Here is a 12,064-nt window from a genome sequence, read left to right on the forward strand (position 1 = left end):
TTGTGCCAATTATCTCAACACTCAAAGCATTGCCATGTATCATAGGTTGCAAAACTTTAATGTGCAAAGATAAAGTTGTTTCTCATGACAGTAGCACGATACAAATAGAGATGACAACAAACTAATATGGATGAAGGCCTTAGGCCGGTACCAACCTGAGGAAAAAAGCTTATTCATGTAGTCCCATAAGAGATGATAAAGCACTCACTAGAATCACTCAATAGTATATATTTTTGTGCACTTCAAATGTATGGTTGAAATCACTCTTGTTTGCCAGTGCTGAGATTATATCGAAAGATTATCAAGAACTTCCAGCAGAGTTAAAGCACTAACTGGGATACAGTTCATTGTATTGTCTTGTGTAGTTCCACTAAAATGTATGATTGGCATAACATGACCCCTGTTTGCATAAGTAGGAACAAGGTGAAACCTTCATTATCTTAGTGAGAAAGGATAGAAAGACATTAGCATATTACTCTAACAGTAGCATCAAATTCACGATGGACAATACGCAAAACATTGCCTCATTAAACTAATGGCCATAAATTGACATGCAAAACAATAGCACTATTATGTCATGACACTAATAATATTCCCTCCCTGCTCCACCACACGATTCACCTCCATAGACAAACATACACACGTACATGATTCAACATAGGGTGCTACTAAAGATTTGTTTAACTCCGACAGGAAAATTAGGCAACAATAAATTAGTGGTACTTAAGTACTCCTAATTAATTAAGTAACCTAGGAGGAGAGACAGCAGAAGTGGAAGGTCTCCCTGGAGGATCATCTCACATGTATGGTAGACTTTGTCAGAGCCCTTGAATGACCTCGACTGAGGCCTCTGGCTTCAGCAAGATCACCTTAGCACTGTTTATTCTTCTTCTTCTTCCTCTTCATGCTCTGTTTGTCTTTCTCCTCACCAGTTGGTGAAACCAAGTACATGATTGGCCTTCTATTTCAGAATTGGTTTGGTCAGTGAGGGAATACAAGTATACTAGTAAAAAATAGCATTATTTTCTCATGGCAGTCGCAAAATAGAGATGAACACATGTATTAAATATCATTCTTACCTAAAGGAAGGTTATGGATGATGAGGATTGGGACACAGATCTCCCTTTGTGCAGTTCCACTAAAATTAACCAATTGTTCCATTCTGACATTCCATTTAAACAACACAATAGTCACTTCTTTTAAAAAGTGTTTTGTGCAGTGCACCAAAAGTTCACAACAACAACCAGGTGAAATGGATATCCTTGTTTGCGCAAAAAGCTACAGAGGAAACAGTCAGAGTCTCAAACAATTACAGGCAAAAACATTTGGCTAAAGTTGTCATGGCTTATAATAGTGGCATGGCTTCATTTTACCAGGGGAATTAGATTAAGAACAACTAAATATTTGGTATAAAGGCATGGGACAGTGGGTGCACCAGCAGTCCAGCACCATGTACCTAAACATGGGCATAAAGTGGTGATTCGGAGTTTGTTGCCCCGAGAAACAAACATCCAAGAAACATATCTGGGTTGGTCCCATTTTTTTCCACTCTAGCCACCTAATCCTATGTGTGGATAACAAATCTAGTCCTGGTCATACCATTGTGTACAACGTTACCCCTATATTTCCCTTTACGACCAAGAGACCGGTTGGATGACCAGTCTGCACTATGTTCACCCCCTTTCCTTCCTATTTGTACCAGGTCCGATGTACATACTAAATTCCCCCACCCCCACTTTATTTCTTGTTTGAACCAAGTACAAGATTCAACTCCATGAAGTAGGTTTACCTCTAACAATAGAAAAAAGGTGACGTTGGACCATCCGATCAAGAGGGGCTGAGAGGTAGAAAATGATGCACATGCAGCGACGTAGCGAGCTGAGGAAGTAGAGCTAAGGCGGTTTCGAAGGAAGATATACCTGAAGGTCGTCGGGATGTGGATAGGTGGGCAGCGGGAGGCCAGATCAACCCACACTAGGCCAACGACGAAGGGATCGGAGGACCTCGCGCCGGTGCTCGGCCAGAGATAACGGTGCGGCCGGCAGCGGGTCTCCGCCCTCGCTGTCGATTGCGACCTAAACGCTGCCCCTCCTCCCCTTCACTAGCGGAGGGGGATACTTCCGGATCTGTAACCAGTGGTGAGGATAGAAATATAGTGTTTTCTGAAGGGAGAAAGACAGTGTTACCACCGCTATCTTGTTTAGATCTGGAGAGGATGAGAGTGTGTGAATAGAGCAGCCCTAGCAAGCAAGCACGGAGGCTTCAGCCCATATATACGTAGTGGGGTAGTTTTCCTTTTTCACTCCATAAAAACAATCGTTTAAAATTGTGTACGTGTCAGGACGCCATTTTATAGTTGTTGATTGTTTTTTGAGATAGCTACCCGCTTATTCCAAGTGGTGTCACAGTGTTCCATGTCGCCCTTTGTATCGTTCAAGTCTGGTACAAGACCCTCAATTAAATGAACAAGCACCCCCTCGTAAAAATTGTGAACAAGCCCACGACTAAAATTATCGGAAACGTGGGCTTCCCTACATGCATTATTATTTATATTTTCTACTCCCTCCATTCCTAAATATAAGTCTTTTTAGACATTTCAAATGGACTACAACATACAGATGTATGTAGACATATTTTAAAGTATGGATTCGTTCATTTTACTCCGTATGTAGTCACTTGTTAGAATCTCTAAAAAAGACTTATATTTGGGAACGGAAGGAGTATGTGGCAGTATCCTCAAAACAAAATGTGAGAGTACAATATTTATTGGGCCCCCTTGTATTGATGCTAAATTTTTGACCAAAGATTTAACTAACAAAATGTTAGTGCATGTTAGAAAAAAGTATATCGTTTGATTTGTATTTGAACATAGTTTTCAATGATGTAGGGGCTATTTGGTTTCCAGCCACATATTGCCACACCTCACCTTAGGAAAATTTGACCAAGTTAGGTGGGTGTTTGGTTCTAGCCACACCTAAGACAAGAAATTTTTTATTAGCAGTGAACCCCACATGTCATAGACACAAAAAGTGTGGCAAGATTCCCTTAGGCAAGCCAAAGTGTGTCTAACAATTTGAGCAACTCAATGTCGATGGGAACGACACCTATGGGATCACTGGAATCCCTACTGTTGTCGGCGGGGGCGGGGTTGCGAGGAGAGTAGGTCTAAGAGCCAGCACAAAAATCGTTTACCCAGGTTCGGGCCGCAAGAGCGCGCAATACCCTAGTCCTGCTTTGGTGTATATTTGAATGTTCTTGAGCTAGCTATGGTGTGTGACTTGCCCAAAAGAGCCGAATCCCCCTCGAGTACGCCTCGGGCCTCCTTTTATAGGAAAAGGGGATGCCACAGTGGCACACAGGAGGTGGAAAGGGTACATCATACAAGCTTATCGCTTGTCGTTACGGGACAAGATGCATTAAATGCGCCCCTTCGGTGTCCCCTTGCTTAGTTGCTGCGTAGCCTTACCACGACACGCCTCGAGGCCAGTGGGGAGGGTGGCGCCATGTAGGCTGGTTGGCTGGTGAGGTGGCGTCGTGGTAGCGTCTTCACGAAGATCTGAATGCCACCACGCAGGTGCTTGCTGATTTGGTCTGAAGGCCACACATTGCCACGCAGGTGCCAGCCTGGTTGGCTGGGCTGGCAGCTACATGGAAACAGCAGTGGAACTTTGGCGGGCGCAGGCCTGGCCGTGACCTAGTTGATGTCTTCGGCAAGGGCCTTGCCGGGGCCCCGGCAAGGGTCTTGCCGTGGCGTCGTGGTCTCCCCCGGCAAGGATCTTGCCGGAGGTCTTGTGGATTTCCTTGGCAGGAGTCTTGCCGAGGATCACCGTCTTCTGGTCCGCATCTGATCTGGAGCATTCATGATCTTCACAAAGATCTGCATGCCATCGTGGAGGTGCCACCCGAGCCTTGGTTCCAACATGGTTGATGATATTGGGGACTTCGGGCTCAATGGTGGCGCACTCTGCTGGCATTTGGGAAAGTTGCCCCGGCAAGGCCCTTGCCGGGGCTGCGGAAGCCACCCGGCAAGTGTCTCGCCAGGGGAGTTTGCCTTGCCTTATTGCTCTTCGTATTTGTGTCTTTGGCCTTAGCGTTACTTTGCATGTGTTGTGTCTTCGGATCCCCTCCCCTGCCCCGCTAAGTGTGGCCGTGGGCGCGGCTCTGACTGCCAGTGCACTCGTAAAGGGGTACAAAGTAGAGCCCCTACTTCTGTACACCGACAGGAGCCCCCGGGTCTGGACCACACATAAGCGCAACGCGTTATTGGGCTAGGCCCAGAACGGTGCGCGGGCAAGCGGGGCCAATTCTTTTACCGTGGTTAGTTTTCCGCCCGCTGCACTTCCCCACGACCCGCGTTGAATGCATGACGTAGGGGGGGGGGGCGTGCATGGGGTGACTGTAGCGTGCTTGCATCATCCTGTGGTGAATAGTAAAGAGGCGGCTTGCGTGTCCCTTTAAGACTGGAGGGCCGTTGCTCATTTTCTTCATCCGCCTTGGAACCGTCGTTCCATGTTTCCCACTATGCCCACACCTTGCGCCACATACTCTACATGCACGATGCAGGGTGGGCGAGAGGCGCATGGAATATGGGAAGGTGCGCCCATGGGTCGACACCCACGCACTGATCCCGCCCCTTTATAAGGAGGGGAGGGGGAGGGACGACACCTCTCATTCTTTCGCCATCCGCCTTCCCTCTCGTTGGCTTCTTTCTCCCTTCCGCAATGACGAGAGGTCACGCCGGTGCTTCGGCGATGGCGTTGAGGCTCGCTACTCGACAACGCACCCCTTCCTCCCAAGAGCCAGTGGCAGCGGAGCCGTCCACGAGGGGACGGGGGAGGGAGCAAGGCCGAGGTCGCCGTGGCACTCAGAGAAGAGGAGGCGTGGCGGCGCATCGGCCTCGCCTCCGCCGGCGGTCCCTCCCCCAATGGAGTGCCATGTTGGGGACCAGCCTCACGAATTCTTCATCAGGCTACGCCGGCCAGCACGTCGTCCTCTTCGCCTCCCCACTCCATTCACTGGGGAGGTGGAGCTCGACCCGCCGCAGACTCCGAGATTGCATATGAGGGGCTGCGGGAATAGCGGCACATGGGTTGATGTTGACTTCCCAGCCCCTCATGTCATGTATCTCCGCCGTGGCTGGAAGACCTTCGCTCACATCCACAGCCTGACGCCAGGGCTCGTTCTCTATTTCAAACTAATTGGGAACGACCTACTATCCGTCAAGGTCTTTGGAGACTTTGGGACTCGCTTGAAGTGCTGCGTGGAGAGCTCCTCCGATGACGAAGACTCTTCCTCGAGCGGGAGCGACGAGGAGGACAGTGACATCGACGATGACAGTAGCAGGCGAGGGGATGACAGGTCCAACTAGGCGTCGGGCCCGCCATCCATGGGCGGCACTGGCAGCAGCAACATCTGCAACTGGCCCCTTCTCCTAGTGGGGCCAGCTCCTTGAACTTCTCGGGGTCGCCTCCTTGGGCGGTCCGCATGGGGAGGCTGGAGAAGGCGAAGAAGGCGGGTGGCGGGCCATCAAGTCAGAGTACGATGGCACCGACGCCTTCGTATCATATCGGCGACCCGCTGCCTCATCTTCCAGCTCTTCTCCTGGCACCATCATCACCAGCCCTCTCCTGGGCGGCCGCCGATATGTTCTCTTGATGCCTTCTGCTACTCGTACCTTGCCTAGGCACTTCTTTTGCCCTCTTTCTTTCTTGTTCTGTTTCCCGAGGAGAGGGACAAGAAAAGGATTACGGGCACCTTATCTCTTTTTCGCTTGTAAGCCCACGGGCCTTAGTTGAATTTAAAACTTGTAATCACCTTGCTCATGCTTACATTCCATATGAATTGTACCTGTATGGGACGTATTAATGAAAAAGGGTGCTTGCCGGGTTCTTTGTGTGTGAGCGAAGCCCATACCAAGGAACGAATCCTTGTTATTTTTAATATAAACATTGACGCCCGGCAACAGGCCTTGCCACTCCCTTACTTCATTTGACCGCACTCACGCTTTTGGCGGAGGCAGAGACGAAGTAGGGTTAAGGCCCTACGCTTGCTTCCTTGTCACCATGGCTACAACCAGACTCCGACCCAAGAAATAATTCTTGGGTAAAAGAAAAAGGGGTCCTAGGAATAAAGTGAGGCTTCATACGCCCCAATTTTGTACAGGAATATGAGACAGGGGACAAAAGACTTATCTAAATCTGTAGCCCCTCCCCGGCAACTCTGGATTGCCGTGGGTGGACCCTTGTGTCTTCAGCCCCCGACAACCTTGGCTGCCGGGGTTGGAGTGCCGACTCACTCTCTTTCTTTCATTCAGCTCAGCAGAAATGCTCATGTTCCCTGTGAACAAAAAGTAGACGGAAAGGAATAGAGAGACGCACACTCAATCTCTATGCTAGGGGTTAGTCGCTGCTAAGCACTATCAACCCTAACCAAGGGAGAGACTCAACCTAGCATGCATGCTATAACTTAGGGCGCCATCGCTTCATTTATTTATGCTCAGGGTCTGCGCCTGGCTTTGCATAAAGGGTTACATGTCTTGCCGGAAAGGCTTGTACAGAAAGGTGGCTTGCCGGGGAGCCCGGCAACCGCGCCTTATGGGTTAAACTTACGAAGATGCTCGATGTTCCAAGAGTTGCTCACTGGTACGTCATCTTCGGTCACTAGGCGGACTACGCCGGGCCTGGTGACTCGTATTACCCGATAAGGGCCTTCCCACCTCCGTGTCAACTTGTTGGAATTCTTGGCCGATTGAACGCGCCAAAGAACAAGGTTGCCTTCCTCAAAGCTTCAGGCATGAACCTTGCGGCTATGATAGCGGCGCAAAGCTTGCTGGTAGCATGCTGCTCTCACAGCTGCCCGAAGATGATCTTCCTTGATGAGCATTGCGTCATCTTGCCGCAATCGCTCTTTCTCAAGCTTGTCATAAGCGAGCACTCGAGGTGACCCATATATGAGTTCCATGGGGAGAAATGCCTCTACCCTGTACACCAGGACAAAGGGTGTCTGGCTGGTGGCTCAATCTGTCGTCGCTCTGATTGACCAAAGAACCACCGACAATTCATCAATCCAGCGCCTTCTCCTCTTGTGCAGCCTGTCAAAACTCTTTGTCCTCAGGCCTCGCAGTACCTCAGCATTCACCCTCTCCGCTTGGCTGTTGCTTCATGGGTGTGCCACGGAAGCGAAACATACCTTGATGCCGAGGTCTTCGATGTATTGCATGAAGGTGTGGCTTGTGAACTGCATGCCGTTGTCGGTGATGACCCTATTGGACACACCAAAGCGGCAGACTAGCCCCTTGAAGAATTTGACGGCTGATTGCGTTGTCACCTTCCTCACTGCTTCCACCTCCGGCCACTTTGTGAACTTGTCGATGGTAATGTACAAGTACTCAAAGCCCCCGATCGAAAACGGCCAGGAGAGAGGGATTGTTTGAAGGGCTTGAGCTGGTTGATGATGCTTCTTTGAATGGAACTGCCACGCTTCACACTTGGTTACTAGCGCCGTTGCATCCTGGAGGGCAGTGGGCCAGAAGAAACCTTGTCAGAAAACCTTGCCAGCAAGGGCCCTTGACCCTATGTGGGAGCCACATATGCCTCCATGTATCTCCGCCAACAGCTCTAGTCCTTCCTCCTAGGGAATGCACTTTAATTTCACTCTGTTTGGTCTCCTTCTGTATAGAACGTTGTCAACGAACTGGTATAGGGCAGACCAACGGGCTACTTTCTCCGCTTCTTCCTGCTCCTCAGGAAGCTCCCCTGTTTGGAGGAATTGGACGGTATGTTGTGCCCATGCCGGAGCCTGGGGCTCGACAGCAAGGACTAAAGACATCTCCTCTGTCGTGGGAACGCCCGTCTCTACGGCCAGGGCTTGACGCCCTGCCGGAGTCGGTTGCGCCACGGCAGGCTCAGTGTCCACGGCAACATCTTCGTCAGCGGCTCCAGGGAGCTCGGTGGGAAAGTACATGCAGGGGCCTGATTTCCTTCGCTTGTTTTGCTCTGTTGATGGCTCAACGAAGGATTGAGTTAACTGAAGCACAAAAGTACCTGGTTCCATAGGCAGTTTGAGGGCAGCACGCTTTGATAGGTAGTCGGCGATGCTGTTCTCCGCTCGGGGGACAGGCTCCACCTATATACCGTCAAAGCGCTCCTCCAGCTTCCTCACCTCATCCACGTACGCTTCCATCAACGGGCTTTGATAATCCTTGTTGACCTGCCTGACGACAAGCCGTGAATCACCCCTGATGATGAGCTTTTTGACCCCGAGGTCTGCCGTGATCCTGAGACCGGCAAGCAATCCCTCGTATTCAGCAGTGTTGTTTGTCGTCATCTCCTTGGGAAAGTGCATCTGGATTACATACTTGAGGTGCTCTCCTGTTTGTGTGACGAGCAGCATACCAGCACCAGCACCTTGCAGTGAGAAAGCCCCATCAAAGTACATAACCCAGCTATGACTTGTTTCCTTGCCGGGAAGAGCGCTCTGCTGGATTTCTTCGTCGGGCGTCGAGGTCCATTCTGCAATAAACTCCGCCAAGACCCTGCTCTGGATCGTTGAGGTGCTTTCAAACTTTAAACAAAAGCTCGACAGCTCCAAGGCCCATTCCACAATCCTCCCCGTTGCATCTGGGTTGTGCAGTATTCGTTACAACGGGAGACAGATGACAACGGTAATCTTGTGTGCTTTAGAAGTAATGACGCAGCTTCCTCCAGGCCATAAGGTGGCCAAAGAACAGTTTCTGCACACCGGAGTACCTTTACCTAGCCCCCTGCAAGAGGGAGCTGACAAAGTAAACTAGGTGCTGCATCATCTTCTTCTTCTGCACCACTTCATCTGACTGTGCAGGCCCTGTCCCACCGGCGTCAGGCCCTGCCGGGGGCCTTGCCTTACCGGAGCCAGGCCTTGCTGGGGGGAGCTCGGGCTCACTGTCCGCCAGTCCTGCCGTTGCCACTATCTCTTTGTTGACCTCCCTCTACGCCACTAGAGCAACACTGACCACTTGATTTGGTGCCGCTAGATATAGCACCAACGGCTCTTGTGGTTTGGGCGCAACTAGTGTCGGCGTGGAGGAGAGGTATTTCTTCAGATCTTGCAGCCCTGCTTCGGCCTCCGGGGTCCTCCATTGGACCCGCCTTTTTCAAGATTTTGAAAAAGGGAAGGGCACGCTCAATAGACTTGGAGATGAATCTGCTCATGGCGGCGACGCAACAGTGAGCCAACGCACATCCTTGATCTGCTTATGTGCCTCAATCTGCTCAATGGCCTTGATCTTATCCGGGTTTGCCTCTATCCCATGCTGCGAAACAAAGAACCCGAGAAGCTTGCCGGGCAGAATGCTGAAGACACACTTCTCAGGGTTTAGCTTGAGGTTGATCTTGCGCAGATTGGCAAATGTCTCTTCCAAATCTTGCACAAGTGTTGCCTTGTCCTTGGTTTTGACCACTATGTCATCCATGTAAGCTTCCATATTTCTATGTAGCTGGGGCTCAAAACCAATTTGGACTACTCTTGCAAAGGTCGAGCCGGCACTCTTCAACCTGAAAGGCATCCATAAAAAGCAATACATACCACATGGGGTGATGAATGCTATCTTTTCTTCATCTTCTCTTGTCATGCAGATCTGGTGGTATCCCGAGTAAGCATCAAGGGACGACAACAGGTCACACCCAGCCGTGGAGTCAACAATCTGGTCAATACGTGGCAATGGGAAGGGGTCTTTTGGACAGGCCTTATTGATATCTGTGTAATCAATACACATTCTCCACTTCCCATTCGCCTTACGCACTACTACCGGGTTGGCCAACCATGTTGGATGGAGCACTCCTCTCACCAAGACTACCGCTTCTAGCTTTCCGATCTCATCCGTGATGAACTCTTGCCTCTCCAAAGCTTGCTTCATGACCTTCTACTTGATGGACTGCGCATGAGGACAGGCAGCAAGATGGTGTTCAATCACTTCCCTGGGAACACCGGGGATGTCGAATGCTTGCCATGCAAACAAATCAACATTCGCCCACAGGAAAGTGACGAGCTCGCCTTCCTCTTTGCTATCGAGGGTGGAGCTTATGGTGAAAGCCCCTCCCGTGTTGTCCTCCTTGAAGGACACCTTCTTGGTCTCTGGTGGTGCAGCTCTAGATTTCTTGCTCTTGCTAGTGCAGCTCTCTGGCATGTCCTCGATGGGAGCACAACACTTCGGAGAGGTGTGCTTGCCGGAGTGGGTGTGAGAGGTCTTGCCGATCTTCTTCCTTCCCAGGGCTTCGGCGGTAGGAGAAAGTGCCTTGGCGGCAGTTGCTGCAACTGCTTCTCGGTAGAGTTGGTCAGCGTAGATCAGCGCATCCTTCTTGTCGAAGGGGACGGTGATGATGTTCATCGGCCCAGGCATATTCAGCATGTTGTAGGCGTAATGTGACGCCGCCATGAACTTGGCTAGTGCCGGGCGGCCGAGGATCCTATTGTAGGGTAAGTGGATCTCGGCTACATCGAAGACAATCCTCTCCGTACTATTGTTCAACTCGCCTCCAAACGTCACGGGCAGCGTGACCTTACCCTTCGGTTGGCTTCTTCCCGGGTTTACCCTTGAAACGTTCCCGTTTCTTCGAGGTCTCCATCAGGAAACTGCAACCTGTTGACCAAAACAGGCGAGATCAAGTTCAAGCTGGCCCCGCCGTCAACTAGCATCTTCGTCACTTAGAGGTTGCATATTGTTGGTGAAACCAACAACGGCAAACACCCGACCGCAGTCATGCAACCAGGGTGGTCCTCGGTGTCAAAAATGATAGGCGTGCTGGACCACTTCAGTGGCTTATGTGCGTCGACTGATGGCTCCACCGCTGTGATCTCACACGCCCACTGCTTGAGCTGGTGATGAGAGATGTGCAGGGAGGCGCCACTGTCGACGCACATAGCCAACGTAGCTTTCTGAAACTCGTGGTCGCCGGACTCGTTGTTCTCGTCGTGGTCATCGTCTTCTTGATTCTTGTCGCGGCCCTGGGCAGGCCTCTCTTGCCGGTTATCCTTGCCGCAGTGGCCTCCTGGGCCGCCATGCTTCTTGATGGACCCTTCGGCACCATCCCGGCCCTTCTCCTTGTCCCGCCTCTCGTACTTAGCGTTTTTCTTTTCAGCAAGCAACTCAACTTGCCGGCACTTCTGGAGGTCATGACCCTTGGTGTGATGGATCATGCAGTATTGCTTGTCGGAGCCTCCTGGCTTGTCGGTGGACGCCAAGGCTCGGCAAGCGGCACACCCGACAACCTCCTTTCTGGGGTCACTCGCCTTGGCCTTCTTGGCAGCGCCGGTATTGTCGGATCCCTCGACGGCAAGCACAGCCTTGCCCTTGCGCTTCCTGTTATGGCGCCGGCCCTTCTTTGCCGGGGCATCGGTATTGTCATCTGTGGAGTCGGTTTCCGCACTAGCGTCCTCGCTGGGGTACTTCCTCCCCTCTTTAGCACGAGCGCACCTGTCGGCCAGAACATAGAGTTCGGCCATATCCTTGACCTTGTTCATCGCCAACTCTTCACGCATCTTGCGGTTGCGCACATTGTGATGGAATGCGCTGATCACGACAGCGGGATGGACATCTGGGATGTTGTACTACACTTGGCTGAACCTCTGGATGTTCTTATGCAGGTTTTCTCCTTCTTTCTGGGGGATGATATGCAGATCGCTTGCCTGGCCATGAGCTTGATGGCCTCCAGTGAAGGCGCCAACAAACTCATGACATAGATCCGACCAATAAGAAGTGGAGTTCGCCGACAAGTGTATCAACCATGACATGACATTGGGCTTAAGTGCTAATGGAAAATAATCGGTAAGCACCTTGTCGTCACGGGCTCCAGCAGCTTGCATCGCAATGGTGTAGATGCTAAGGAACTCTGACGGATGTGTTTTGCTGTTGTACTTCTCGCCAACGTCAGGTTTGAACATGCGGTGGGAGGGCCACTGGAACTGCCGTAGCTCACGGGTAAAGGCTGGGCAACCCACCTTGTAAGGTAGGCCACCGTAGCCTCCCGGTGTCGGCTAGTCTGTAGCAGGCCATGCCCGCCTGTCTGACTGGTGGCGCGCATCACGCGAG

Source organism: Triticum aestivum, chromosome 2B (assembly GCF_018294505.1).
Source record: "Triticum aestivum cultivar Chinese Spring chromosome 2B, IWGSC CS RefSeq v2.1, whole genome shotgun sequence".
NCBI lineage: Eukaryota > Viridiplantae > Streptophyta > Magnoliopsida > Poales > Poaceae > Triticum > Triticum aestivum.